Source organism: Paramisgurnus dabryanus, chromosome 18 (genome assembly GCF_030506205.2).
Source record: "Paramisgurnus dabryanus chromosome 18, PD_genome_1.1, whole genome shotgun sequence".
Taxonomy (NCBI): Eukaryota; Metazoa; Chordata; class Actinopteri; order Cypriniformes; family Cobitidae; genus Paramisgurnus; species Paramisgurnus dabryanus.
The window spans coordinates 35419860-35442985 of NC_133354.1; the positions used below are offsets into that span (position 1 = coordinate 35419860).

Here is a 23126-nt window from a genome sequence, read left to right on the forward strand (position 1 = left end):
TATTCACAAGACACACGAAAGCGCGAAAAACGCAACCCGACCATACATACCAACCCGTTTGACTAAGGCTGGAGGCCCCACTGTCGTCGTTAATGCAGGTTCAGTGGCAAACGGGTCTGTATGGCATACTATTCACAAGACACACGAAAGCACCAAAATCGCAACCCGACCATACGTGCCAAACCGTTTGACTAAGGCCGGAAGCCCCACTGTCGTCATTAATGTTGAAGAGAAAAGTTTTAAGTCTAGATTTAAAATGATCGACTGTGTCTGATTCTCGGACATCGGTTGGTAAATCATTCCAGAGCTTAGGGGCTAAGTAGGAAAAGGATCTTCCACTTTTAGACACTTTTGATAGTCTAGGGATAATCAATAGGCCAGAATTTTGCGACCGTAGTGTGCGTGATGGATTGTATTCTGATAGTAATTCTCTAAGATATGAGGGTGCTAAGCCATTTAAAGCTTTGTAGGTGATTAGTGATATTTAAATTGGATGCGATATTTAACTGGTAGCCAGTGTAAAGATGCCAGAATTGGGCTTATGTGGTCATACTTCTTAGATCGAGTAAGTACCCTTGCAGAAGCGTTTTGAACTAGCTGAAGCTTGTTGACCTGATTTGAATGGCATCCCCCGAGTAGCGAGTTACAATAGTCTATTCTAGAGGTCATAAAAGCATGAATAAGCTTCTCTGCGTCAGATGTAGACAGTATATGGCGTATTTTTGAGATATTTCTAAGATGGAAGAATGCTGTGCGGCAGACGTTGGCGATATGACTATCAAAGGATAAGTTGCTGTCGAACATCACACCTAAGTTCCTAACCGTGGAAGATGGCACCACAGTACAGCCATCTATGTGCAATTTGTAATCTGACATATTATGTTTGTAGCGATTTGGTTCAATAATAAGTACCTCTGTCTTATTGGAGTTGAGCTTAAGAAAGTTATGTGCCATCCAGTCACTAACATCGCTAATGCAGTCTTTTAGCTTAGAAAACGTGTGTTTCGCTGGGATGCGAGGAGATGTAAAGCTGGGTATCATCCGCATAGCAGTGAAAACTTATGTTATGTTTCCTGATAATGTCTCCTAGGGGTAACATGTATAACGAGAACAGGATAGGACCTAAAACTGATCCCTGCGGTACACCGTATTTAACCAGGGAGTGATATGACTCTTCCTCATTTACATAAACAAAGTGATAGCGATTGGTTAGATATGACCTAAACCAGGCTAGCGCCTGACCACTGATACCAACATAGTTTTCTAGTCTATTGAGTAGGATTCTGTGGTCTATTGTGTCAAATGCTGCACTAAGGTCTAGTAATATAAGAATTGAGATTTCACCACGATCGGATGTTAATAGGAGGTCATTTGTAACTCTAAGCAACGCTGTCTCTGTGCTATGGTGGGGCCTGAATCCTGATTGGAACTTTTCATATGTACTATTATTTGTCAAGAATGTGCGTAACTGGCTTGCCACTACCTTTTCTAATATTTTCGAAAGAAAAGGGAGATTTGAGATTGGTCTAAAGTTATTAAGTTCTCCTTGGTCAAGCTGTGGTTTTTTAATCAGCGGTTTAATAACTGCTAGTTTGAAAGCTGTTGGAACGTATCCTATATCTAGCGATGAGTTAAAGATATTTAGAACCGGGGTTGACACTACAGGGAATACTTCTTTAAGTAGTTTTGTGGGAACGGGGTCTAATATACAGGACGATGATTTGGATGATGTGACTAGTTTAGAGAGCTCATCTATTGTAGTAGGTTTAAATGAATCAAGATGTTCGTATGGTAGTCTAGTGTTAAGTGAACTAATGGGTAGAGTGGTGGCTGCCTGGGTACCTACGATGGTTTCCCTAATAGCCGAAATTTTGTTAGAAAAGAAGTTCATGAAGTCGTTACTATTGTGTTGAAGTTTACTATTGGTTTCTGTTTGTTCTTTGTTTCTAGTCAGTTTCGCAACTGTGCTAAAGAGGAAACGAGGGTTATTATGATTCTCATTTATAAGCTTGCTAAGATATGTAGATCTGGCGGTTTTAATAGCCTGTCTGTAGTGTTTAACACTCTGTTTCCATGCTGCGCGCCTACTTCTAACTTTGTGCTTCTATAATTTCTTTCCATTTTTCTAGCTGCCTTTTTAAGGGCTGCTGTGTGATGGTCATACCATGGAGCTGGCGGTTTTTCTTTGAATCTCTTTTTTCGAATGGGAGCAACGGGATCCAATGTGTTAGAACAGACATTGTTTAGGTTTTCTATTTCAATATCTAGATCGTCACAGTTATCTGCTACATGTTTCATTTGGGACAGGTCTGGAAGAGTGCTAATAAAGCTATCTTTAGTGGTGGAAATTATTGTTCTGGCTAGTCGGTAGCATGTTGTAGATTGAGTGATCCTATCTAGAAGTACAGTGTATGACACAAGGTAATGGTCAGAAACTGCATCACTCTGAGGTGATATTTCGACGTCATTAATATTGAGTCCGAGTGACAGAATTAAGTCTAATGCATACAGGTTTAAAACAACACGAGGATGAGCAATTACCGATGTCATGGCTTTGCCACATTAGACTTGAAGTGTCTCTCGAATCGAGTCAGCACTCGCTTACGGCCCGCCCGCTCTCGTCTGATCTTGTAAGCCAAGCAGGGTCGGCCTGGTTTGTACTTGGAGGGGAGACCGCCTGGGAATACCAGGTGCTGTAAGCTTTTAATTAATTAATTATTTATTTATGTAATTTTTTGTAAATGCATCCTTTCTGTAAGCATAGGCTGATGGCATGGCGTTGCCACATTAGTCTTGAAGTGTCTCTCGAATCGAGTCAGCATTTGCTTACGGCCACACCACCCTGAGCACGCCCGCTCTCGTCTGATCTCGGAAGCCAAGCAGGGTCGGGCCTGGATAGTACTTGGATGGGAGACCGCCTGGGAATACAAGGTGCTGTTAGCATTTAATTAATTAATTATTTATGTCATTTTTTCCCATGAATGCGTTCTTTGTGTAAGCGTTCACTGATGTCATGGCGTTGCCACATAAGTCTTGAAGTGTCTATCGAATCGAGTCAGCACTCGCTTACGGCCACACCACTCTGAGCACGCCCGCTCTCGTCTGATCTCGGAAGCCAAGCAGGGTCGGGCCTGGTTAGTACTTGGATGGGAGACCGCCTGGGAATACCTGGTGCTGTAAGCATTTAATTAATTAATTATTTATGTCATTTTCCCATGAATGCGTCCTTTCTGTAAGCGTTCACTGAATTCATGGCGTTGCCACATAAGTCTTGAAGTGTCTATCGAATCGAGTCGGCACTCGCTTACGGCCACACCACCCTGAGCACGCCCGCTCTCGTCTGATCTCGGAAGCCAAGCAGGGTCGGGCCTGGTTAGTACTTGGATGGGAGACCGCCTGGGAATACCTGGTGCTGTAAGCATTTAATTAATTAATTATTTATGTCATTTTTACCCATGAATGCGTCCTTTCTGTAAGCGTTCTCCCATGGCATGGCGTTGCCACATTAGTTTTGAAGTGCCTCTCGAATCGAGTCCGCACTCGTTTACGGCCACACCACCCTGAGCACGCCCGCTCTCGTCTGATCTCGGAAGCCAAGCAGGGTCGGGACTGGTTAATACTTGGATGGGAGACCGCCTGGGAATACCAGGTGTTGTAAGCATTTAATTATTTAATTATTTATTTATGTCATTTTTTCCAATGAATGCGTCCTTTCTGTAAGCGTTCACCGATGTCATGGCGTTGCCACATTAGTCTTGAAGTGTCTCTAGAATCGAGTGGGCACTTGCTTACGGCCACACCACCCTGAGGGTGCTATTGAGCAATCAGGAAGTGAGTTGGCTGCAGTAGAGAGAGGAAGGCTCTCTCATTGTTTATGTTTGTTAGTGTTTGTAGTTTTTATTTTTATATCGATTGAGTTTTGTTTGTTAGTGATTTTTTTGTTTTGTTTAAACCACCTAACAGCAGCTTTTGGCTGGCTGGAGGGTGGTTAAATCGTGATTTTTCGTGGTTTTGTTTGTTTGTTTGTTTTTGTTTTTCGTGTTTGTTTTTCATTTGAAATGGAAGGACCTACGGCTAATGACCTGGAAATGGCGGCGGAGAAACGGAACGGCAATGACACTGGACCTGAACATCGACCACGAGCTGGAAACCAAAAGGATACAGGTGTTAGGAATTTTGAGCAAAGGAAATACATGAAGGAAGCAACAGTGAATGTAAATGTGGACAATGCTAATGGAGTAAAGGCAGAGGATATAATTAAAGTGATAGCAGAGAAAATTGGAGAAGGAAACTGTAGTGGAGGACTTTTATTATGCTTTTATTTTCATATTATTATGTTTTATTTTTCATCCTATTTTTCATTTTTTAATAACAATCTGAAGCTCACAAATTGTGATTCATATGGAGATCATGTTTTTCTGCTAACGTACAGAATTATGCTCTTTCTGTCTTTTGAGCAAAGTACAATGTCCAAGGACTTAAACATCATGTACTGAGAACAAGACATACGTTTTATGATTTCACTAGATTTGTGTTTAACTGTTCATGCTCTTAATCACTGACAACTGAAGGCTATCTTCTAAATGACGTAGAAACGGATGATTGTACGTGTTTCACCATCTTACTATAAATGTGTCTTCAACCTTGTGATCGGGGCTCTTAGGTTTTTAAACTTCTTGCACCATGGGGGTGAGAGCCTATTCTGCAGAATATATAAAATTCAGACAAAGAAAATTCTGTCGACAGTGTGTCTGTGTGATCCTTGACTTTGACTCTTAGTGAGTATTATTTGATGCGGCTAAAATTCCACGACAATAATGGCGACGAGGATGCGGATTCCACAGCTGTAGACTCCAGGTTTGGGAGAGACTGACTGATCACCCCTGAGACAAGAGGTCTCGGGCTCCGTACCCCAGGCCTAAGGGAAGGGAGAGTCTCAACCAGTTCTGAAGTCAAGGCTGACGGAATCTGGAAAAGAACCGTTGTGGTGGCATCTGAATAGATAATATGGTAAGCGTTATTTCGTTCGTGACCATGGGTCAGGGTAATTCGAAAGGGAGTACAAAGTCAATGGATCTGGAAAATGGCGTGTATGCTCGAGTGATCAAATCAAAGGGCACGGGGGCGTTGGAAAGCGTAAAATCTGGGAGAAAAGGTATAATTTTCCTCCTAAAGGGACACTGAGTGTAAAAGCACTCACTTTATTAAGGGAAAAGATCATTGCGGATGGCAGAGAAATGAGAGCACAGAGTAAGATAAGAACCAAGGACGAACTGACTCAGACTAAGTCAGAGCTAAACATTAAGCAAATGTTTTTCCTACATCAGATTCATTACATGATGAACCTAACTTTCTTTTTTTCCCTCCTCCCTATGCACCTGCACGTACCCCACCTGGGGTACATTTCCAATTCACAAGGGTACCGCTTCTGGACGATGACCTCCAACCCCCTCCACAACGTCGCCCTCCACCACCACCTGCTCAACAAATCGCACAGATACAACAGCCAGCACGACAAGCACCACCTTCTGCACCCCCGCCACCGCCGATGCAAGAACTGCCACGTGGACCAGAATCAGAGATCATCCACATCCTTGACAGCACTTTTGAAGAGGACAAAGATGATGTTCAGATAAAGACGGAACGGGAGGCAAGGCCTAAGGAAACAGCAGAGAAGCCGTTCACCAGAGAAACAGCTATCTTCAGCTTTTGCCAAGATAGGAGAATGGGCACAGCCACAACATAACAACGCAATTTCTCTTCGCAAGGACAACGCTCCCGAGAGAACGGGCAGCAGAGAGAATGAGAGAAGAGGAGAGGAGATCCGAAAGAAAATGTTTGCTGGTATTGCGGACAGAAAGGACATTTGAAAAACAATGTTTCCATTTCCTGAAAACTAAAGGGACACCGGAATCCCAAGGGAGCACGGGAAACCTGCCGGTGTGTAAAGAAAGGGCCGACTGAAGCCAGGAGGGGGAAGGGGAGCATCGTACGGAGGCGGGTAAGTCCAATCTTGTTTTTTCTGCGGTTCAAATGCCATATTATCTGCTTGCTAATTCTGTTTTTCTGATGTGTGTGAAAGGGAAAGAAACGCTCTATGCAATGAAGAACTTGCTTTGCTTGATGTTGAACGAGAGGCATACTCTAAACTGCCTCTCGAAGAAATAATGGTTGAGGGACAGGCTATGTTATTTATGGTGGACTCTGCTGCAATCAACTCTGTCATACGCAAAGATGAATTCCCATTTGTCACCTTGAGTGGGCAGTTTAACTCATCTATGAGTGCTACGGGGCATATAGTGAGGGAAGAATTTACTGCTCCACTCTGTTGTATGCATGACGGTAACAAGTTTATGCATATGTTCCTTTTATCTGACGCGTGTCCGGTAAACCTCATGGGGAGGGATTTGATGTGTAAAATTAATGCTAGCATCTTATGTAACAACCAAGGCCTGAATATTTCTTGTTGGGATCCCAGAATGTCATCTATATGTATGTCTCTGTTATATATGTGTATGAATGGGCCTTTCTGAATGAAGAGTTGCATGCTGAAGGGAAGATAAGATTGCCACAAGCCAGCGAGGTCATTCCAGCTGAAAACATGCATTGCACAAGCTCATGTTGTTGACATAACAGAAAGAGAGTGGCAAGAGAGATGGTTTTACAGAGGGTTTTGACTTTAACCCATATATGCTGGAATGACTCATGGTGTGTGGCACTCGTTCAGGTGACAGGAAAGCAGGAACAAATTTTTGATTTTGACAATTCAGTACCCCACATCTCCATTGCAAAAAATACTAGTCAGCCGTTAGAAATGCAGGTGAATTTGCAAAGGCCTGCAGCGAGGCTGTTGATTGGGAACCATTGGCAGATAGCATACAGTTCTCAGAGCAGTTATCAGTACACAGAAGAGATTATGCTGCTTTTTCATGGCTGAGAGAGAGAGAGTTGTAATACAGAAAGCTGTTTCTGCAGATTTCAACTCACAAAACAGTTTGTCAGTACACATGACGTGTGCTAGTATTGATTTACCGCAAGAGGTTCTTGACAAAGTACCTGACTACCTGTGGGCTAAAGAAAAATATGATGTGGGTTTGATTAAAGGGTGTGAACCAGTAGTTATCACCCCAAAAAGTGATTACAGACCATGTAAACCTCAATACCCTCTGAAAAGGGAGGCGCTTGAGGGAATAAGGCCAGTATTTGAGGCCTTATTGGAGAAAGGGATAATTGTTCCCTGCCCAAACTCACCTGTAAGAACACCCATTTTTCCTGTGCAAAAGGTCAGAGATGCAGGTCAGCCCACAGAGTGGAGGTTTGTTCAAGACCTCCAAGCAGTAAATGCTGCGGTACAGGTAAGGGCACCCAACGTGCCAAACCCTTACACAATTCTCTCACAGATACCAGCTGACAGCCAGTGGTTTTCTGTAGTAGACATTTCAAATGCATTTTTCAGTGTTCCTGTCCATCCTGATAGCCAGTTCTGGTTTGCCTTTACATTTGAAGGAAAGAATTATACTTTTACAAGATTGTGTCAGGGGTACGCCGAGAGCCCCACAATTTATAACTCGGCATTGCATTGTTCATTACAGACACTTGTGTTGGATGATGATGTTGCTTTATTGCAGTACGTGGATGACCTCTTGGTCGCGGCACCGACTCAGCAGTCGTGCACAGACAACACCATACGGCTGCTCACTCATCTATCTGAGGAGGGCCACAAGGTCAACCCCAAAAAGGTACAGTGCTCTGTCGAGAAAGTAACCTTTCTAGGACACGAAATTACACCTATGGGTAAGTCTCTCTCTCCAAAGAGAATAGAGGCAATAGCTAACATACCAAAACCCATTACAAAGAAACAGGTGATGTCATTCTTGGGTATGACATCATATTGCAGGACTTTTATTGCTAATTATTCTGAGATGCAACAACCATTGCATGACATGATTTATGAGAAACCTTTGGCACCATCAGAGAAGGTAGAATGGACAGAGAAGGCTGAAAGGGCATTTGTGGAACTAAAACAGACATTACAGCAGGCACCCACTTTGGGGCTGCCATATCCAAAAAAGCCTTTTATTCAAATGGTGGATGAAAGAAATGGCTGTATGACATCTGTTTTGTTGCAAGAACATGGTGACAAGTTGAGACCAGTTGCATATTTTTCAGGACGCCTTGATGCGGTGGCCAGGGGCCTACCAGGATGTCTCAGGGCTTGAAAGCGCACATCTCACTTGTCTGCAGCAAGATGGCTGCGTTATTCCTGTGCATTGTTTCAGATGTCTAATGTCACAGTTGAAAGATGTACAGTGCTAAACCCGGCGACATTGTTACCTACACCTGATGAAGGTACACTACATTGTTGTTTGTCTGCCCTACGGGAAGTATGCACACCAAGGCCTGACCTTGCTGACACACCCATACCTAAATGCACCCTCACATATTATGTGGATGGTTCCTCTTCCAGAGATGACAGAGGCATAGATAGGATGGGGTGGGCAGTTGTGTCTGACTTTGAAGTAGTGAAATCCGGATGCTTACCACCTCAGAAATCTGCAAAGGTGGCTGAATTGCATGCACTAACACAGGCTTGTCAACTTGCTACTAATCAATCTATAACCATTTACATTGACTGCTGATTTTACTGACAGTTTCTCTCCTATAACAAATTTTACTCCTTTCTCAAATAGCTGTGTGCAAATGCAAAGCACACACCAAGGAACAGGACGTGATCTCCAGAGGAAATGCACGCACGGATGCGGAAGCATCTCTCATGACTACTAACAAAAACGTTTCTCTTACACAGATTTCCCAGGAAAAGGAAGCCGAAACACCACAGGAGTTACTAATAAGCATGCAAACATTTTCTCTTCCAACAGAAATAGCTCTATGGAAATCGTGTGGAGCAACCAAAACTCCTGAAGGGATTTGGATGGGTCCAAATCAAAAACCTTGCTTACCTAAACATTTTTATTCCCATTTTGCTAGGTTGACACATGGGGACCACGGTGACATGCGATACTCTTCAAAATGAAAATGACATGTTGCAATATTGTATTTCTATGTCCTCTGTATTTCAAAATATCTCCAAAGGAGCCCTACCCCGTCCAGTAGAAGAACCATTACACAACATCAAACCAGGGGATTACGTGGTGGTAAAGAACCTCAGGAGGAAATCCTGGAAAGCCAGACGGTGGGAGGGGCCATTTCAGGTTCTGCTGACGACTCACACCGCTGTGAAGGTCGCGGAGCGTGCCACCTGGGTGCACGTTGCCCATTGCCGGAGGTTTGGTCCGGGACTGCAAGGTGTAAACCAAAGGGAGGACGGCTAGTCGACTGCTACGGACCACTTTTTCGTATTGGTGGGAACCACAGATACCTGTATACTGCAAGTTTATACGAAGAACGACACGAGAGAACTGCAACAGCTCACAAAGTATTGGAGGACGACTCCAGTATTCTGGGTTTGGTTTGGACACACGCACACGACATCTTTAATGTGGGTAATCGACACGACGCTTGCAGCTTAATAACTGTAATTACAACACCAGCTTTGAGACCCCACATTAATTTAGACACTAAGATAATTTCATTCGAACAAGAAAGCAGGATAGCTTGGCACGACTGCACCGTGTGGTCCTACCAAACCCGAACCTACAAAGGAAATTAATCAACAAGGGCTCACGACCCCAACTCTAACTGTGCTCAGGGCTCACGACCCCAACTCTAACTGTGCTCAGGGCTCACGACCCCAACTCTAACTGTGCTCAATCCGGAATCATCAAGGGCTCACGACCCCAACTCTAACTGTGCTCAATTTTTTCAAGAAAACGAACTATTTTTCTTCTTTCAAAAATGAGATTCATGATCATACTATGTGTGTGTGCATTTTTACTTTTGCAACTGCACAGAACTACATGTACACTATGGTTAAGGGTAATAACCAGAGCTACGTAACGATGACAGTAAATGAAGTTATGAATAAATCATAAAAAGGGAGGAGTGTAGTGGAGGACTTTTATTATGCTTTTATTTTCATATTATTATGTTTTATTTTTCATCCTATTTTTCATTTTTTAATAACAATCTGAAGCTCACAAATTGTGATTCATATGGAGATCATGTTTTTCTGCTAACGTACAGAATTATGCTCTTTCTGTCTTTTGAGCAAAGTACAATGTCCAAGGACTTAAACATCATGTACTGAGAACAAGACATACGTTTTATGATTTCACTAGATTTGTGTTTAACTGTTCATGCTCTTAATCACTGACAACTGAAGGCTATCTTCTAAATGACGTAGAAACGGATGATTGTACGTGTTTCACCATCTTACTATAAATGTGTCTTCAACCTTGTGATCGGGGCTCTTAGGTTTTTAAACTTCTTGCACCATGGGGGTGAGAGCCTATTCTGCAGAATATATAAAATTCAGACAAAGAAAATTCTGTCGACAGTGTGTCTGTGTGATCCTTGACTTTGACTCTTAGTGAGTATTATTTGATGCGGCTAAAATTCCACGACAAAACGTTCTGGCAGTAAGACCAAGACAAAATAAGGAATATGAACTGACCCTGGAGAAGGAGGAAATTTGTGATGAGTTAATGGATGGACTAATGATAAAAGGAACAAACTGTGAGGTGAGGAGATTACAAATCAGAGAATATGTCGTTTCCTTCATGCATTTGCCTGTTTACCTGGAGGATAATGAAATTTTAGAAAAATTGCAAGGTTGGGGCGTTTTGCCAATATCAAAAATTAAAAGAAGGCTGTATCCGGGCACTGGAATCGAGGACGGGACAAGGTTTGCGAGAGTGAGGTTCCCCAAGGAAGTGGTTTCACTCCCATACAGCACGAAGCTGGAAACAGCGGAAGGGCCGCAATATTTTAGGGTGATGCACAGCCATCAGGTGAAAACCTGTCGGCTGTGCATGAGCCCAGACCATCTAATGAAAGATTGCCCTGATTTTAAGTGCTACAAATGTGAGGAGAGGGGACATTTCGCAAGGGACTGTAACACTGTTAAGTGCCCGGACTGCCAAGACTATTTAAATAAATGTGAGTGTTGGATGGATGGAGGAGAAGGAGGATCACAAAAACAGGTGGACAGTCAAATGCATGAAGGGAACGATGGAGAAGAAAATGAAAATGAAGAACAACAACACACTGATGGAGCAAATGAAATGGAAAAGGGAATAACCATAGAGGAACAGACAACAGAGGACATAGAAGTGGAAAATGAGAAGGACAATTTACAAGGAGATGATGGTACATGGACACCAATTGAAATTTAATTAATTAATTATTTATGTCATTTTTTCCCATGAATGCATTCTTTCTGTAAGCGTTCACTGATGTCATGGCATTGCCACATAAGTCTTGAAGTGTCTATCGAATCGAGTCGGCACTCGCTTACGGCCACAACACCCTGAGCACGCCCGCTCTCATCTGATCTCGGAAGCCAAGCAGGGTCGGGCATGGTTAGTACTTGGATGGGAGACCTCCTGGGAATACCAGGTGCTGTAAGCATTTAATTAATTAAATATTTATTTATGTCATTTTTTCCCATGAATGCGTCCTTTCTGTAAGCATTTACCGATGTCATTGCGTTGCCAAATTAGTCTTGAAGTGTCTCTCGAATTGAGCCAAGCCCTCGTTTACGGCCACACCACCCTGAGCACGCCCGCTCTCGTCTGATCTCGGAAGCCAAGCAGGATCGGGCATGGTTAGTACTTGGATGGGAGACCGCCTGGGAATACCTGGTGCTGTAAGCATTTAATTAGTTAATTATTTATGTCATTTTTTCCCATGAATGCGTTCTTTCTGTAAGCGTTCACTGATGTCATGGCATTGCCACATAAGTCTTGAAGTGTCTATCGAATCGAGTCGGAACTCGCTTACGGCCACACCACCCTGAGCACGCCCGCTCTCGTCTGATCTCGGAAGCCAAGCAGGGTCGGGCCTGGTTAGTACTTGGATGGGAGACCGCCTGGGAATACCAGGTGCTGTAAACATTTAATTAATTAAATATTTATTTATGTCATATTTTCCAATGAATGCGTCCTTTCTGTAAGCATTTACCGATGTCATGGCGTTGCCACATTAGTCTTGAAGTGTCTCTCGAATCGAGTTGGCACTCGCTTACGGCCACACCACCCTGAGCACGCCGTTCTCGTCTGATCTCGGAAGCCAAGCAGGGTCAAGCCCGGATAGTACTTGGATGGGAGACCGCCTGGGAATACCAGGTGCTGTAAGCATTTAATTAATTAATTATTTATGTCATTTTTTCCCTTGAATGCGTTCTTTCTGTAAGCGTTCACTGATGTCATGAAAAAAAAAAAAAAAAAAAAAGCACGCCCGCTCTCGTCTGATCTCGGAAGCCAAGCAGGGTCGGGCCTGTTTAGTACTTGGATGGGAGACCGCCTGGGAATACCAGGTGCTGTAAGCATTTAATTAATTAAATATTTATTTATGTCATTTTTTCCCATGAATGCGTCCTTTCTGTAAGCTTTCTCCCATGGCATGGCGTTGCCACATTAGTTTTGAAGTGTCTCTCGAATCGAGCCAAGCCCTCGTTTACGGCCACACCACCCTGAGCACGCCCGCTCTCGTCTGATCTCGGAAGCCAAGCAGGGTCGGGCCTGGTTAAAACTTGGATGGGAGACCGCCTGGGAATACCAGGTGCTGTAAGAGTTTAAATAATTAATTATTTATTTATGTCATTTTTTCCCATGAATGCGTCCTTTCTGTAAGCGTTCTCCCATGGCATGGCATTGCCACATTAGTTTTGAAGTGTCTCTCGAATCGAGTCAGCACCCACTTACGGCCACACCACCCTGAGCATGCCCACTCTCGTCTGATCTCGGAAGCCAAACAGGGTCGGGCCTGGTTAGTACTTGGATGGGAGACCGCCTGGGAATACCAGGTGCTGTAAGCATTTAATTAATTAAGAATTTATTTATGTCATTTTTACCCATGAATGCATCCTTTCTGTAAGCGTTCTCCCATGGCATGGCGTTGACACATTAGTTTTGAAGTGTCTCTCGAATCGAGTCTGCACTCGCTTACGGCCACACCACCCTGAGCACGCCTGCTCTCGTCTGATCTCGGAAGCCAAGCAGGGTCGGGCCTGGTTAGTACTTGGATGGGAGACCGCCTGGGAATACCAGGTGCTCTAAGCATTTAATTAATTAATTATTTATGTCATTTTTTCCCATGAATGCGTTCTTTCTGAAAGCGTTCACTGATGTCATGGCGTTGCCACATAAGTCTTGAAGTGTCTGTCGAATCGAGTCGGCACTCGCTTACGGCCACACCACCCTGAGCACGCCCGCTCTCGTCTGATCTCGGTTGCCAAGCAGTGTCGGGCCTGGTTAGTACTTGGATGGGAGACCGCCTGGGAATACCAGGTGCTGTAAGCATTTAATTAATTAAATATTTATTTATGTCATATTTTCCCATGAATGCGTCCTTTCTGTAAGCATTTACCGATGTCATGGCGTTGCCACATTAGTCTTGAAGTGTCTCTCGAATCGAGTCAGCACTCGCTTACGGCCACACCACCCTGAGCACGCCCGCTCTCGTCTGATCTCGGATGCCAAGCAGGGTCGGGCCTGGTTAGTACTTGGATGGGAGACCGCCTGGTAATACCAGGTGCTGTAAGCATTTAATTAATTAAATATTTATTTATGTAATTTTTACCCATGAATGCGTCCTTTCTGTAAGCGTTCTCCCATGGCATGGCGTTGCCACATTAGTTTTGAAGTGTCTCTCGAATCAAGTCCGCACTCGCTTACGGCTACACCACCCTGAGCACGCCTGCTCTCGTCTGATCTCGGAAGCCAAGCAGGGTCGGGCCTGGTTAGTACTTGGATGGGAGACCGCCTGGGAATACCAGGTGCTGTAAGCATTCAATTAATTAATTATTTATGTCATTTTTTCCCATGAATGCGTTCTTTCTGTAAGCGTTCACTGATGTCATGGCGTTGCCACATATGTCTTGAAGTGTCTATCGAATCGAGTCGGCACTCGCTTACGGCCACACCACCCTGAGCAAGCCCGCTCTCGTCTGATCTCAGAAGCCAAGCAGGGTCGGGCCTGGTTAGTACTTGGATGGGAGACCCCCTGGTAATACCAGGTGCTGTAAGCATTTAATTAATTAAATATTTATTTATGTAATTTTTACCCATGAATGCGTCCTTTCTGTAAGCGTTCTCCCATGGCATGGCGTTGCCACATTAGTTTTGAAGTGTCTCTCGAATCTAGTCGGCACTCGCTTACGGCCACACCACCCTGAGCACGCCCGCTCTCGTCTGATCTCGGAAGCCAAGCAGGGTCGGGCCTGGTTAGAACTTGGATGGGAGACCGCCTGGGAATACCAGGTGCTGTAAGCATTTAATTAATTAAATATTTATTTATGTCATTTTTTCCCATGAATGCGTCCTTTCTGTAGGCATTTACCGATGTCATTGCGTTGCCACATTTGTCTTGAAGTGTCTCTTGAATCGAGTCAGCACTCGCTTACGGCCACACCACCCTGAGCATGCCCACTCTCGTCTGAACTCGGAAGCCAAGCAGGGTCGGGCCTGGTTAGTACTTGGATGGGAGACCGCCTGGGAATACCAGGTGCTGTAAGCATTTAAATAATTAATTTTTTTATTTATGTCATTTTTTCCCATGAATGCGTCCTTTCTGTAAGCGTTCTCCCATGGCATGGCATTGCCACATTAGTTTTGAAGTGTCTCTCGAATCGAGTCAGCACTCGCTTACCGCCACACCACCCTGAGCACGCCCGCTCTCGTCTGATCTCGGAAGCCAAGCAGGGTCGGGCCTGGTTAGTACTTGGATGGGAGACCGCCTGGGAATACCAGGTGCTGTAAGCATTTAATTAATTAAATATTTATTTATGTCATTTTTACCCATGAATGCATCCTTTCTGTAAGCGTTCTCCCATGGCATGGCGTTGCCACATTAGTTTTGAAGTGTCTCTCGAATCGAGTTCGCACTCGCTTACGGCCACACCACCCTGAGCACGCCTGCTCTCGTCTGATCTCGGAAGCCAAGCAGGGTCGGGCCTGGTTAGTACTTGGATGGGAGACCGCCTGGGAATACCAGGTGCTGTAAGCATTTAATTAATTAATTATTTATGTCATTTTTTCCCATGAATGCGTTCTTTCTGTAAGCGTTCACTGATGTCATGGCGTTGCCACATAAGTCTTGAAGTGTCTGTCGAATCGAGTCGGCACTCGCTTACGGCCACACCACCCTGAGCACACCCGCTCTCGTCTGATCTCGGAAGCCAAGCAGGGTCGGGCCTGGTTAGTACTTGGATGGGAGACCGCCTGGGAATACCAGGTGCTGTAAACATTTAATTAATTAAATATTTATTTATGTCATATTTTCCAATGAATGCGTCCTTTCTGTAAGCATTTACCGATGTCATGGCGTTGCCACATTAGTCTTGAAGTGTCTCTCGAATCGAGTTGGCACTCGCTTACGGCCACACCACCCTGAGCACGCCCGTTCTCGTCTGATCTCCGAAGCCAAGCAGGGTCGGGCCCGGTTAGTACTTGGATGGGAGACCGACTGGGAATACCAGGTGCTGTAGGCATTGAATTAATTAAATATTTATTTATGTCATTTTTTCCCATGAATGCGTCCTTTCTGTAAGCGTTCTCCCATGGCATGGCGTTGCCACATTAGTTTTGAAGTGTCTCTCGAATCGAGTCAGCACTCGCTTACGGCCACACCACCCTGAGCACGCCCGCTCTCGTCTGATCTCGGAAGCCAAGCAGGGTCGGGCCTGGTTAGTACTTGGATGGGAGACCGCCTGGGAATACCAGGTGCTGTAAGCATTTAATTAATTAAATATTTATTTATGTCATTTTTTCCTATGAATGCGTCCTTTCTATAAGCATTTACCGATGTCATGGCGTTGCCACATTAGTCTTGAAGTGTCTATCGAATCGAGTCAGCACTCGCTTACGGCCACACCACCCTGAGCACGCCCGCTCTAGTCTGATCTTGTAAGCCAAGCAGGGTCGGGCCCGGTAAGTACTTGGAGGGGAGACCGACTGGGAATACCAGGTGCTGTAGGCATTGAATTAATTAAATATTTATTTATGTCATTTTTTCCCATGAATGCGTCCTTTCTGTAAGCGTTCTCCCATGGCATGGCGTTGCCACATTAGTTTTGAAGTGTCTCTCGAATCGAGTCAGCACTCGCTTACGGCCACACCACCCTGAGCACGCCCGCTCTCGTCTGATCTCGGAAGCGAAGCAGGGTCGGGCCTGGTTAGTACTTGGATGGGAGACCGCCTGGGAATACCAGGTGCTGTAAGCATTTAATTAATTAAATATTTATTTATGTCATTTTTTCCCATGAATGCGTCCTTTCTATAAGCATTTACCGATGTCATGGCGTTGCCACATTAGTCTTGAAGTGTCTATCGAATCGAGTCAGCACTCGCTTACGGCCACACCACCCTGAGCACGCCCGCTCTAGTCTGATCTTGTAAGCCAAGCAGGGTCGGGCCCGGTAAGTACTTGGAGGGGAGACCGCCTGGGAATACCAGGTGCTGTAAGCATTTAATTAATTAATTATTTATGTCATTTTTTCCCATGAATGCGTTCTTTCTGTAAGCGTTCACTGATGTCATGGCGTTGCCACATTAGTTTTGAAGTGTCTCTCGAATCGAGTCCGCACTCGCTTACGGCCACACCACCCTGAGCACGCCCGCTCTCGTCTGATCTCGGAAGCCAAGCAGGGTCGGGCCTGGTTAGTACTTGGATGGGAGACCGCCTGGGAATACCTGGTGCTGTAATCATTTAATTAATTAATTATTTATGACATTTTTTCCCATGAATGCGCTCTTTCTGTAAGCGTTCACTGATGTCATGGCGTTGCCACATATGTCTTGAAGTTTCTATCGAATCGAGTCGGCACTCGCTTACGGCCACACCACCCTGAGCACGCCCGCTCTCGTCTGATCTCGGAAGCCAAGCAGGGTCGGGCCCGGTTAGTACTTGGATGGGAGACCGACTGGGAATACCAGGTGCTGTAAGCATTTAATTAATTATTTATTTAATTATGTCATTTTTTTCCATGAATGCTTCCTTCTTGTAAGCATTCACCGATGTCATGGCGTTGCCACATTAGACTTGAAGTGTCTCTCGAATCGAGTCAGCACTCGCTTACGGCCACACCACCCTGAGCACGCCCGCGTCTGATCTTGTAAGCCAAGCAGGGTCGGGCCCGGTAAGTACTTGGATGGGAGACCGCCTGGGAATACCAGGTTCTGTAAGCATTGAATTAATTAAATATTTATTTTTGTCATTTTTTCCCATGAATGCGTCCTTTCTGTAAGCGTTCTCCCATGGCATGGCGTTGCCACATTAGTTTTGAAGTGTCTCTCGAATCGAGTCAGCATTCGCTTACGGCCACACCACCCTGAGCACGCCCGCTCTCGTCTGATCTCGGAAGCCAAGCAGGGTCGGGCCTGGTTAGTACTTGGATGGGAGACCGCCTGGGAATACCAGGTGCTGTAAGCATTTAATTAATTAAATATTTATTTATGTCATTTTTTCCCATGAATGCGTCCTTTCTGTAAACATTTACCGATGTCATGGCATTGCCACATTAGTCTTGAAGTGTCTATCGAATCGAGTCAGCACTCGTTTACGGCCACACCACCCTGAGCACGCCCGCTCTAGTCTGATCTTGTAAGTCAAGCAGGGTCGGGCCCGGTAAGTACTTGGAGGGGAGACCGCCTGGGAATACCAGGTGCTGTAAGCATTTATTTAATTAATTATTTATGTCATTTTTTCCCATGAATGCGTTCTTTCTGTAAGCATTAACTGATGTCATGGCGTTGCCACATTAGTTTTGAAGTGTCTCTCGAATCGAGTCCGCACTCGTTACGGCCACACCACCCTGAGCACGCCCGCTCTCGTCTGATCTCGGAAGCCAAGCAGGGTCGGGCCTGGTTAGTACTTGGATGGGAGACCGCCTGGGAATACCTGGTGCTGTAAGCATTTAATTAATTAATTATTTATGTCATTTTTTCCCATGAATGCGTTCTTTCTGTAAGCGTTAACTGATGTCATGGCGTTGCCACATATGTCTTGAAGTTTCTATCGAATCGAGTCGGCACTCGCTTACGGCCACACCACCCTGAGCACGCCCGCTCTCGTCTGATCTCGGAAGCCAAGCAGGGTCGGGCCTGGTTAGTACTTGGATGGGAGACCGCCTGGGAATACCAGGTGCTGTAAGCATTTAATTAATTAAATATTTATTTATGTCATTTTTCCCATGAATGCGTCCTTTCTGTAAGCATTTACCGATGTCATTGCGTTGCCACATTAGTCTTGAAGTGTCTCTCGAATCGAGTCAGCACTCGCTTACGGCCACACCACCCTGAGCACGCCCGCTAGTTGGTACGTTCCAGGAAGTGTTTGGCTGCAGTAGGTGAGGAAGGCTCACCAAACGTTCAGATTTATTTTGATTTTGTTTGTTTAAATCAGTGTTTATTTTGAATAATTAATTGTTATATTTTTTTGTTTAAATCCCTCCTGGCAGCAGTTTAAGTTTAAGTTTGCCACATACGCTTTTTGTTTTGTTTGGTGAAAATGGACGGACACATGGAATCAACCTCGGAAATGGCAGGAGAGACACGAATGGCAAATAAAAATGGAACGAATGAACAACAATGAGATGGCAATGAAAGAGACAAAGAACAAAGAAGGTACAATTCACGAAAGGAATACTTAATAGAAGCTACGATTACAGTGGATACTACAAATGTGAATGCAAGAGCGGAGGACATTATTACGGCAGTATCGGAGAAAATTGGAAAAGGGAAAATCCTGGCGGTAAGACCCAAACAAAACAATGAATATGAGCTGACTCTAGAAAATGTGGATGATGTTGAATTGCTAGAATATGGAATAAGGATAAAAGAAGTGGAATGCGAAGTAAAGAGACTCCAAAACAGAGACTATGTCGTCTCGTTTATGCACCTGCCCGCTTACATAGACGATCATGATATTATAAATAAACTTGAAGGGTGGGGAGTTACCCCTTTGTCTAAATTAAAAAGACGTTTGTACCCGGGCACGACCATTGAAGATGGCACACGGTTCATTAAATCTCGCTTCCCTAAAGAAGTTGCATCTCTCCCGTATAGCACAAAGTTTGAAACAGCTGAAGGCCTGCAGTTCTTCAGGGTGATGCACAGCCATCAAGTTAAACTCTGTCGGCTGTGCATGTGCCCAGACCACATCATGAAAGACTGCCCTATGTTTAAGTGCTACAAATGCTAGGAGAGAGGACATTTTGCAAGAGAGTGCAAGGCGGTTAAGTGCCCGGACTGTGACAATTTTTTAAATTTGTGTGAATGCTGGTTTGGCAACGATGAGACTCATGTGGGCGGGAAGGTGCATGAACGAGACAACGTGGTAGAAAAACAACAGAACGACACGAGAGAGGCGAAAGACGGCGGACCTGTAATTGACGTTGACAATGGCGAACAAACAGAACAACAAGAGAAAGTACAACAGGACATAGATAATAAAACACAGAGCACTACAGATGAAATGGCAGAGGAAGGAATGAATGAATTAGCTAAAAGACAAAGTACAAAATGAGGATTCTAAAGAACAGACGGAACAAACTGAACAACTTAAACAGGAGGAAGGAACATGTACACCACTTGACACTTCTGACACCCTGGACGATGAGATGGATCAAGATGAAATGGATCAAGATGAGGATTTTAACAAGGATGTCAACACAATGGCTGAAGGAAAACCGAAAGTGGAGAGAAGAAGACGAAAAATTAAGGTAAAGCCATGTTTGGAAGGAATAAGGAAAAAAACAACTAACAAAGACTTACTAAAAGATAAATATGTACTGCTAAAAGACTTGGATGGTATGAGCTAAAGAAATGGACTCAATGAGTGTTTTTATTTATTTATTTTTTATGGTTTTAAGTTTGGTAAGACTTTAACAAATTTGAAAAAGTGAAAGAAATGTTCAAGAATGAAGACGTGATTGTATTGCAAGAAACAAATTGGAAAGAAAAGCACATATGTGAAATAAGGAAAAGATGGAACGGTGAGATTTTATACAATAATGATGATACAAGGTTTGGCAGAGGAGTTGCTTTTTTAATAAGAGAAAATGTGAAAACTGTATGCAAGGTCATCTATAAAGATGATATTGGGAAATGTTTAGCAGTAGAAATGGAATATGAAGGCAAAAAACTGGTGGTGATAAATGTACATGCACCTACGGAGGAAAAGGAAAAGAGAGATTATTTTAATGATTTAAGGTCACTTTTAACTAACCAACAGAATGTCTTGTTAATGGGGGATTTTAATACTGTGTTAAGTAAATTAGATATGGCAGATGGAATGGTTTTTAGAAATGATATGGGAAGGAGAGAGTTAAAATCAATAATGGAAAGCAATAACTTGGTGGATGTTTGGAGAGAAAGGAATGAAAGAAGGCAATACTCAAGAAGACAAAGGGTGGGGAATTTCATGTGTCAAACAAGAATCGATTTATTTTGTGTAAGAGGAATTTAGAGGTTTTTATTGATAATGTGAGATACGATGAAACAAGTTTAAGTGATCACAAGCCGTTATATATGCAGATTGACTGGAGTACGTTAAAGAGAGGTCCAGGCGTGTGGGTTTTAAATGCTGAGGTTTTAAAAAGTGAAGGGTATGTTTTAGATATAAAGACGCTAATTGAAAAAGAAAAAGGAAATGCAATGTATATGGAAGATAAAAGATTGTGGTGGGAAAATGTAAAATATTTAGTTAAAATTCATTCAATAAAATTGTGCAGATTAATTGAGAAATGTAAGAAATACAATGGACAGGAATTTAGAAAAAGAGATAAATCAGGGTAATAAGGACATGTTAAAGATAAAAGAATTGGAAAATAAACTTAAAGAAATGGAAGAAAAGAAATATGAAGGTGCAAGATTAAGGAGTAAAGCTCAGTTTCTTGTTGAAGGTGAAAAATGTACAAAATTTTTCTTTGATCTAGAAAGAAGAAAAGGGAAGGCTGAAATTATAAAAGTAGTTAAAAAGGAGAATGGAGAAGAAGTAAAGAGTAATGAAGGAATTTTAAAAGAAATGAAAAGGTATTATGAAAAATTGTTTGCAACTGAGGGAGTGCAGGATGAAAAAGAAGAAATGTTAGAGCAGATAACAACTAAAATAGACAAGGAAGATATGAAGGATTGTGACAAAGAGATAAGTGAAGAGGAAATTGAAAGAGCGATAAATGAATTAAACAAAAACAAAAGTCCTGGAATTGATGGATTGGGGAGTGAGTTTTATATTGTTTTTAGGGATATGTTAACCAGTATTTTAAAGGAAGTGTACGATGAGATCTTTAATAAAGGGCAGATGAATCTAAGAATGGGTATGGGTTTGATGAAAACAATATATAAGAAAAAAGGAGAAAAAACTGAACTAAAGAATTATAGGCCGCTTACGATGTTAAATACCGATCTGAAAATTTTATCAAAAATCTTAGCAAACAGACTGAAAGAAGTGATGCCGAGAATAATAAAGACAAATCAAGCGTATGGGGTCAAAGGGAAAGACATAGCTGATACGACCCTAAGCATTAAAGATACAATTGGATACATGAAGGAGAGAAAATTGGAGGGATATGTTATAAGTTTAGATTTTGAAAAGGCTTTCGACAGGGTGGAACATGAATTTTTATTTGGGATTTTAAACCGTTTTGGATTTGGAGAAAATTTTATAAAGTGGGTGAAAATTTTATATAATGGACCGGTAACTAGAATTAAATGTAATGGGTTTTTAACGGAATGTTTTAAACTAACAAGATCCATAAGACAAGGGTGTCCCATGTCAGCACTATTATATTCTTTAGTCGCGGAACCCTTGGGGTTGGCAATGAGGAAAGAAAAAGGAATAAAAGGTATTCACATAGAAGGGAACGTGGAAGGAGAAGCAATATTTCAGTATGCGGATGACACTACGCTTATTTTGAAAGACAGGGAGGGAGTTGAATGTGTAATGAAAATTGTACAACAATTTTGTAAAGCATCAGGAGGAAAAATTAACGAGGATAAAACTGTGTATATGAGATGTGGGAATGTGCAAGCTTTAACAAGTGATTTTGCTTTTAAAGAAGTGAATGAAATCAAGATTTTAGGAGTTTTAATGGGGGACGATGAAAGGAGAGCTAATGAAACAGTGTGGGCAACTATTTTAGAAGATATTGAAAGAAGGCTACATTTTTGGAAATTAAGGACATTATGTCTTAAAGGGAAGGTTTTAATTTCAAATGTTTTAATGATGTCTAAGTTATGGTATGTCTTATATGTGTCATATATGCCTCTGTGGATTGAAAAAAGATTAAAGAGATGTTTTTTAGACTTTATATGGGAAGGGAAACCCCCAAGAATAGCATATGACACTTTGATTGGAGCTGTAGAGAAAGGTGGGATGGGCCTTATAGATGTAGCACAAAGAAAAAATAGCTTAAGAGCTAAAATGGTTAAAAAGTATCTGGATGATGGGAATGTAATGGTATGGAAAAAAACAATGCAATATTTTTTAAACAAATGTGGTAATTTTAATCTGGGAGAAGACATTTTATGGATGAAAACTAAAGCTTGGATGACGGAAAAGGTGCCAGATTTTTACAAGGAAATTATGAGTGCATGGGGGAAAGTTTTAACTTGTGTACAGTACTTGCCTAGTGGAAGAGAGTGTATTTTAAACCAACCATTGTTTTTAAACAAGAACATTGTAAACCAAGGTAAAGAAGTGTTTTTTAAAAAGTGGTGGGATGTGGGAATTACAAAAGTGAGAGATGTTTTATACGAGTTTAAGGAGGGATTTTTACCTGTGCAGTACATTGTGGACACTATGGAGGAAGCAAAAGAAGAATATAGTAGACAAGAAATTGTAAATAAGTTTAAGATAATAAAAAGTGCAATTCCTGATGATTGGATCAGGAAAATTGATAATAAAGAACAAGGGAAACAAGAGAAAGATGTGTATGTCATGTTGGGAGACAAAATAAGAGCTTTTAAAGAATGCACTGTGAAAATGTTGTATTGCTTTTTTAGAGA

General features: G+C 42.8%; 13 non-coding genes and 19 pseudogenes across 13 annotated transcripts; all 32 read left to right on the forward strand.

Moving 5' to 3' along the window:
- Nucleotides 1-2824: 2824 nt before the first annotated feature.
- On the forward strand, nucleotides 2825-2943 carry LOC135751120 (5S ribosomal RNA; annotated as a pseudogene).
- A 121-nt stretch (nucleotides 2944-3064) lies between these two features.
- On the forward strand, nucleotides 3065-3183 carry LOC135751235 (5S ribosomal RNA). The gene has a single exon (XR_010532973.1). It is a non-coding gene; the product is annotated as a 5S ribosomal RNA (ribosomal RNA).
- A 119-nt stretch (nucleotides 3184-3302) lies between these two features.
- On the forward strand, nucleotides 3303-3421 carry LOC135751115 (5S ribosomal RNA). The gene has a single exon (XR_010532947.1). It is a non-coding gene; the product is annotated as a 5S ribosomal RNA (ribosomal RNA).
- Nucleotides 3422-3542: 121 nt separating this feature from the next.
- LOC135751186 (5S ribosomal RNA) lies at nucleotides 3543-3661 on the forward strand (annotated as a pseudogene).
- Nucleotides 3662-11410: 7749 nt separating this feature from the next.
- On the forward strand, nucleotides 11411-11529 carry LOC135751106 (5S ribosomal RNA; annotated as a pseudogene).
- Nucleotides 11530-11655: 126 nt separating this feature from the next.
- LOC135751142 (5S ribosomal RNA) lies at nucleotides 11656-11774 on the forward strand (annotated as a pseudogene).
- Nucleotides 11775-11895: 121 nt separating this feature from the next.
- On the forward strand, nucleotides 11896-12014 carry LOC135750976 (5S ribosomal RNA). The gene has a single exon (XR_010532873.1). It is a non-coding gene; the product is annotated as a 5S ribosomal RNA (ribosomal RNA).
- Nucleotides 12015-12139: 125 nt separating this feature from the next.
- Nucleotides 12140-12257, forward strand: LOC135751204 (5S ribosomal RNA; annotated as a pseudogene).
- Nucleotides 12258-12574: 317 nt separating this feature from the next.
- Nucleotides 12575-12693, forward strand: LOC135751206 (5S ribosomal RNA; annotated as a pseudogene).
- A 125-nt stretch (nucleotides 12694-12818) lies between these two features.
- LOC135751159 (5S ribosomal RNA) lies at nucleotides 12819-12937 on the forward strand (annotated as a pseudogene).
- Nucleotides 12938-13062: 125 nt separating this feature from the next.
- LOC135751108 (5S ribosomal RNA) lies at nucleotides 13063-13181 on the forward strand (annotated as a pseudogene).
- A 121-nt stretch (nucleotides 13182-13302) lies between these two features.
- On the forward strand, nucleotides 13303-13421 carry LOC135751131 (5S ribosomal RNA; annotated as a pseudogene).
- A 125-nt stretch (nucleotides 13422-13546) lies between these two features.
- Nucleotides 13547-13665, forward strand: LOC135751114 (5S ribosomal RNA; annotated as a pseudogene).
- Nucleotides 13666-13790: 125 nt separating this feature from the next.
- LOC135750997 (5S ribosomal RNA) lies at nucleotides 13791-13909 on the forward strand. Its single transcript, XR_010532894.1, has one exon. It is a non-coding gene; the product is annotated as a 5S ribosomal RNA (ribosomal RNA).
- Nucleotides 13910-14030: 121 nt separating this feature from the next.
- Nucleotides 14031-14149, forward strand: LOC135751191 (5S ribosomal RNA; annotated as a pseudogene).
- Nucleotides 14150-14274: 125 nt separating this feature from the next.
- Nucleotides 14275-14393, forward strand: LOC135751066 (5S ribosomal RNA; annotated as a pseudogene).
- A 125-nt stretch (nucleotides 14394-14518) lies between these two features.
- Nucleotides 14519-14637, forward strand: LOC135751049 (5S ribosomal RNA; annotated as a pseudogene).
- A 126-nt stretch (nucleotides 14638-14763) lies between these two features.
- On the forward strand, nucleotides 14764-14882 carry LOC135751017 (5S ribosomal RNA). Its single transcript, XR_010532913.1, has one exon. It is a non-coding gene; the product is annotated as a 5S ribosomal RNA (ribosomal RNA).
- A 125-nt stretch (nucleotides 14883-15007) lies between these two features.
- On the forward strand, nucleotides 15008-15126 carry LOC135751245 (5S ribosomal RNA). The gene has a single exon (XR_010532983.1). It is a non-coding gene; the product is annotated as a 5S ribosomal RNA (ribosomal RNA).
- A 121-nt stretch (nucleotides 15127-15247) lies between these two features.
- Nucleotides 15248-15366, forward strand: LOC135751222 (5S ribosomal RNA). The gene has a single exon (XR_010532961.1). It is a non-coding gene; the product is annotated as a 5S ribosomal RNA (ribosomal RNA).
- A 125-nt stretch (nucleotides 15367-15491) lies between these two features.
- On the forward strand, nucleotides 15492-15610 carry LOC135751119 (5S ribosomal RNA; annotated as a pseudogene).
- A 125-nt stretch (nucleotides 15611-15735) lies between these two features.
- On the forward strand, nucleotides 15736-15854 carry LOC135750988 (5S ribosomal RNA). Its single transcript, XR_010532885.1, has one exon. It is a non-coding gene; the product is annotated as a 5S ribosomal RNA (ribosomal RNA).
- A 125-nt stretch (nucleotides 15855-15979) lies between these two features.
- Nucleotides 15980-16098, forward strand: LOC135751217 (5S ribosomal RNA; annotated as a pseudogene).
- Nucleotides 16099-16223: 125 nt separating this feature from the next.
- On the forward strand, nucleotides 16224-16342 carry LOC135750977 (5S ribosomal RNA). The gene has a single exon (XR_010532874.1). It is a non-coding gene; the product is annotated as a 5S ribosomal RNA (ribosomal RNA).
- A 125-nt stretch (nucleotides 16343-16467) lies between these two features.
- Nucleotides 16468-16586, forward strand: LOC135751211 (5S ribosomal RNA; annotated as a pseudogene).
- Nucleotides 16587-16707: 121 nt separating this feature from the next.
- LOC135751244 (5S ribosomal RNA) lies at nucleotides 16708-16826 on the forward strand. The gene has a single exon (XR_010532982.1). It is a non-coding gene; the product is annotated as a 5S ribosomal RNA (ribosomal RNA).
- Nucleotides 16827-16947: 121 nt separating this feature from the next.
- LOC135750974 (5S ribosomal RNA) lies at nucleotides 16948-17066 on the forward strand. Its single transcript, XR_010532871.1, has one exon. It is a non-coding gene; the product is annotated as a 5S ribosomal RNA (ribosomal RNA).
- A 125-nt stretch (nucleotides 17067-17191) lies between these two features.
- On the forward strand, nucleotides 17192-17306 carry LOC135751219 (5S ribosomal RNA; annotated as a pseudogene).
- Nucleotides 17307-17431: 125 nt separating this feature from the next.
- On the forward strand, nucleotides 17432-17550 carry LOC135751000 (5S ribosomal RNA). The gene has a single exon (XR_010532897.1). It is a non-coding gene; the product is annotated as a 5S ribosomal RNA (ribosomal RNA).
- Nucleotides 17551-17675: 125 nt separating this feature from the next.
- On the forward strand, nucleotides 17676-17794 carry LOC135751212 (5S ribosomal RNA; annotated as a pseudogene).
- Nucleotides 17795-17914: 120 nt separating this feature from the next.
- Nucleotides 17915-18033, forward strand: LOC135751085 (5S ribosomal RNA; annotated as a pseudogene).
- A 121-nt stretch (nucleotides 18034-18154) lies between these two features.
- LOC135751012 (5S ribosomal RNA) lies at nucleotides 18155-18273 on the forward strand. Its single transcript, XR_010532908.1, has one exon. It is a non-coding gene; the product is annotated as a 5S ribosomal RNA (ribosomal RNA).
- The last annotated feature ends 4853 nt before the right edge of the window (nucleotides 18274-23126 follow it).